The following is a 5,287-nucleotide window of genomic DNA, read 5'->3' on the forward strand; positions in this document are numbered from 1 at the left end:
AAAAATTGGATGATAATTAATGCTTAGGTCTAAATAATGTGAAAAAGTGATGACAAGGACTTTAACAATTCTAGGTTGAAAATATCGAGATTCAAGTTTCCATGCAAAAACTCTTTTGAAATTTTGATTTGGATAGCTTAGAGGTATGACTTTGGCTAAAATTTATCGTTTTGTCAAACCCCACTTGAAATAAAAATCTCTTCAAACCATACATGAATTTTCATAGCTTAGAAGTGTCAACTCAGTCAGTTTGAAATTGTCCATCATAAAGGTCCCGTTTGGGACCAGGTATAACCTTTTTTATGCAAGTATTAATTAATTGTCATCACGAAGAAAGAGCCTAAAAGTAACTTTGTTTCCTTTGTATTTTCATGAGATATTTAGTCATGAAGGACAAACAGCAAGAAAATGCTTTCAATTTTTACTCGAAATCTTACTAGTGTCAGTAATCTTACTAGCAAAAAGGCAGAAAATTATGCGTGTTTCCCGATAAGAACATTCTTCTGAACTAAACGCATTATTTTTATAAGAAACAAAATATAAAAAAATAGACCCCAAAGATGACCCGATATTAACAAACCTTAGTATTGATCATTCTCAATCTTAAAAACTGTTTGAAAATGATTCTTTGAATAAATGTAAAGATAGAATGGAAACGGTTCCTTAGAAAATTAGGTGCCTGTTTTTGCTCAAATTAACAAAGATGATAGCCAGGGTCAACTCTTTGCGTCTGATAAAGTGTCTTGGCTTGTTTTACGTGAGATTTCGTCACCCGGTGTTAACTTTGTATCTAAAAAATACTGCTTTGGCCCTTTGGTACTCAGAAGTCTTTACGAAACTTTCAGAACTAATATGAACAAAATGAAGAAATTGAGCCTAAATCTGAACTAATTATTTTTAAGAAATGCACGAGTTTGCCATGCACGGTTTCAGCCCAAACGCAAGCCCACGAAATGCTATAAAATGAAGCGCGCTCACCGTAGATTGACATTTGCAACAGGTCCAGAGCCAAACCAATAGCCAACTTTCATCTTCTAAAAAAAGATGAAAAAATTATTGCAAGTATAACAAATAAATTAACATGCATAACTCCTTTTAAGTATTTTTGTAGGTATTTTTCAATAGTCTATATTTCCTGGACATGTTTTAGACCAACAAATTTGTTTAACAATTCTATAAATGCATGGTATTGTTTCAAATTAAAAATACTGTAAAAATGGAAGTTTAAAAGAAATACAACTAAAAACTAGCTGGGGAAATATAAATTTTAAGCTGCATTAAAAGCTAGTTGCTCTAAATTATTGGATTGACTTATTGAAAGCATAAAACGATGAAGACGCAAACAAATTTAAAATAATTTACTAGATTATTTAGCAACTCTACAAACATCAGTTATTTCTATTAATTTTAATTTCTGAGGATATCAAGCAAATCCAAATTTTGGGCAAAAAAAGTAAAAGGAAGAGTAGTGAAATCTGCATTATTCAAGGGATTTGATTATGTACATATAAAGTATTTTGCTCTGTTTTTAAGAACTTTGATGAGAGGCAATTAGTATTCTGTTGAAAAACTGCATTGAGGAGTTAGACACTAAGAGTATGGTTTGAAGGTTAAATCTAAACAACTAGACTCTTATCAAATTAAAGATTTATTTTTTGTCAATTGAATGTGAAAGGTAAAGACATTTTTGGATTGAAAGCTTTTCAAAAAAACCAACAAAAATGAAACTTATATCCCAATTATAACGACTGTAGTCTAAAATGAATTATTAGTAATGATTGTATAATGAATTTATTGCGGAACACAATGGATGCAAATATTTCAAAATTGTATTAAGAAGTTTTGTCTTAAGAGTTTTGTCTTAAGAAGCTCAACATATGTAGATCCTTACCCAAGCTTTGCTGTAAATATAATTCAAAAACTGCCTGAAATGAAAATATGTAAAAATTTCTTAGCACAATATGATTAGAAAAATAAAGTTTTTATGATTTTATTTCTGTGTATTTTATATTTATAGTCATTCTCGAAACAGTAGAGAAAAAAAGGTTTTATGCATTATAAAATTTGTAACATCCATTATTTAGCATTTGTTACTCAAGGAAATTTTATTTTTCTACAAGTGTTGTCTTAGTCTTATTCATACAGAAATATTTACTCACCACATTTCCCTCTTTGAACTTCAATTTACATTATTTTTACCGCCAATTCGCAGAAACTGAAATGCAAGACATCTTAACAGGCTAAATTAAGAAAAAAATTTAAAGATATTGCAGTCTGGTACAGATGGTACTGTAATTTATCTTATGTGTTCTCAGTGGTGCAAAGCCTGAAATAAAAAATAAAAACTATTAAGTTTATTGTCAAATGCAGTAAATATTGCTTTTAAATTCTGTTTCTCACAAGATTTTGATTTGAATATCAACATGCACCGTGTCTAGTTTCATCGTATGATTTTATTTTGTGGCAAAAAGACATTATATGAGTATCAAAGAGAATGACTATTAAAGACTATGAGTTCAGGAAAGAAAACCATAGAAAGAATATCAAAAGAGACGAATACTAAATTGGACACTAATGAGTTAATAATTATCTAAAAGAACGGAAAAACGACTATCGAGATTTTCAAAGAAGATTAATAGCGATGAAAATATCTAAGCTTACCATGAACTCCAAGCCAGCAAACGAGGGAGTTTTTTGCCTTGTTCCTTGACTTTTGTCTTGTTTCTTTTCTTAGGCCTAACGCTAAGGGAACTACTGATTAAATTTAGAAAATAAAGTCAAAGGAAAACAAGATTAAACATAAATTCAACTTGCACATTTTATATGATTGTGTTTCAGCTTTGAACATTTTCTCAACAAATCTTTCATTTAAAGCTGTAAAATTAAAACTGGATAAGATTAAAATTACCTACCATTATTGAATTCTAGATTTCAAACCACTTGGCTTCAATGATAATTTCAACCACCTGAAAGCATAAGACTGTTACATTTCTTAAATAATATCTTTAATTCTAAGTAATTAAAAAAATTATCACAAATAGATCTTAATTCTGAAAAGATGAGCAGCATTCCTGGAAAAGAAAGAAAAAGCTTTCAGTCATGAAGAGTTCGATGTTTAGGCCTAAAAAATTCAAATCTATGTATCAAGAAAGAAATTTAACCAAACCTTTATGTAAACTTGCCTTCGAATCAGCTGTTTGGGCTCGAAGTTTCTATAATCATCAAGAATTGAATGTAATTCTCTTTCAACCTTTAAAAATATAAAAAATGATAGCAATTTACGGATGCAAAGCGTGAAATTATAGATGCATAATAACTGGAAATTGTCTGTATCGCGGTAGATTCACGAAAACTCAAGGAATGGTTAAAAAAAGATAAACCTGTTTTCGGCAGCGTGATTGGAGACTGATATGTAAACTGTAGTTACCAGAATGTTTTTAAAGAATAAACTTAGTTCAAAATTTATCAGAAGTATTTATCTTTCGTCATGAATTATAAAAATTTCAAATTCACAAAGCATTTGCAGTGTCTTCCAGCATTTCTTTAATTGACAGAGCCTGACTAAAAACAGTATCAAAAAGAATAGAAATGAAGGATGGATCGAGAGTTAATAGTAAAACTCACCAAAAAAGCAGTGTTCATCCATCTTTGTTTATTAAGCAAGTAAATTATGCAAAGCTGTAAAAAATGCGGAAAGAGTAAATTTATGTTTTTAGGAATCTGATGGGATCAATTAAAGTTTTACCCTCTGCAGCAAAGGTTAAAGTTGCAAACAGAATCCTTTTGAAGAATGAAGAAACAAAGTGTTGGTATCTCTTTACATATAAAATTTTTGCAAAACTCGTTGGAAGTAGTTACTGCTTATTTATACGCTGAATAGGATTACTGATTGTCTGCTTAGGTTGTGTGTACCATTTGAGAAACAAATTTACAACATGAGTCATGGCATTATCTCGGTCAACCTCATGGCATAATCCATACCAGAAATATAAATGCTAACAGCGTTTTCATAGTTTGATATTTATTCCATGATATCACAATTAGATAATGTAACATTTCATATTTTAATAATACTGTGATCCATTAAATCGATCTGCAAAAAAATTCAAGAAGCTCACCGTACTCAAATGCTACTTTTTCCAAAAATGATTTCTTTCTGAAAACAAAAACTAGAATCAAATTTTTTTAGGACAAATACAATCAGTGATGAATTATAAATAAACACCAGTGCAATCAAATCGCAGGATAAGAAGACGATTTAAGGATAATTGAAAATGGTTTTAATGTTGAAAACCAAACCTAAAAAAGAAAGAGAAAAAATTTCAAGGAGAAGAAAATTATTTCAACCTACTTGAACAATTTTTAATGCTCACATTTAAAACTTAACGCTGTTTCTCAAAAGGCTTTGCATATCATAGAGTAGAAATATAATGACTTTGTTGCCAACTGATACAATTAAACATTTGATACTTTCAAGGAATGGAATACTCACCTAAGTAAAATTTTAGATTTCAGCAGATAAACCACTTTGACTTGATGATAATCTTAAAAAAGAGAATTCTCTTATTCACACATATAAAACATATGAAGTAAAAACGATTCTTAGAAATAAAGTTTTAAAAGCGATAACAATGTCTTAACGTACCAAGAAATTCAAGTCAGCAAGCAAGTGGTTTTCCGTCTAGTTTCTTCACTTGTAAAATTTTTTGGCCTAAAGATAATGAAACTACTGATAACATTAAGCAAACAGAGTATTAAAGAAACAAAAGTCAGACATAAATCTAGCTAGCATATATTACATTTGTCTGTTTCGGCGAGAAACGTTTTCATGGCAAATCTTTCATTTGAAGGTGTAAAAACATAAGCTGGATGAAATTAAGTTACCTACCGATATTGAATCATAGTTTTCCAACCACTGGGCATCAATGAAAAATTTTAACAGCCTGAAGACTGCCTAATCTCTTAGATGGTATCTATAATACTAAAAAGTTAGAAAATTATCATAGATAGCTTTTAATTCCAAAAGATAAACAGCCTTCCTGGAAAAGAAAGAAAAAGCTGTTAGTCAAGCAGAAATACGACTTTTTTCCTAATGAGTTGACATTTCAATCTTGAAGAATATAATTTAGCAATGGCCTTAGGAGAACGTACCTTCAAATCAGCTTTTTGGGGTCGAAATTTCTGTAATCATCAGTAAGTATGAAATATAATTTTCTCTCAACCTAAAATATTTAAAAATATTGATAAAGTTATACAGATGAGAAAAGTGAAATTATAGAAATAAATA

General features: G+C 29.8%; 1 long non-coding RNA gene across 1 annotated transcript; it reads right to left on the reverse strand.

The window, feature by feature from the left end:
• Positions 1 to 493: 493 nt before the first annotated feature.
• Positions 494 to 3,978, reverse strand: LOC135680891 (uncharacterized). Its single transcript, XR_016144845.1, has 3 exons — positions 3,625 to 3,978; positions 1,892 to 3,250; positions 494 to 1,034 (listed from the first exon to the last, which is right to left on the reverse strand). It is a non-coding gene; the product is annotated as an uncharacterized LOC135680891 (long non-coding RNA).
• Between the last annotated feature and the right edge of the window lie 1,309 nt (positions 3,979 to 5,287).

Source organism: Rhopilema esculentum, chromosome 18 (genome assembly GCF_057945365.1).
Source record: "Rhopilema esculentum isolate cy_ngs chromosome 18, ASM5794536v1, whole genome shotgun sequence".
NCBI classification, from domain to species: Eukaryota; Metazoa; Cnidaria; class Scyphozoa; order Rhizostomeae; family Rhizostomatidae; genus Rhopilema; species Rhopilema esculentum.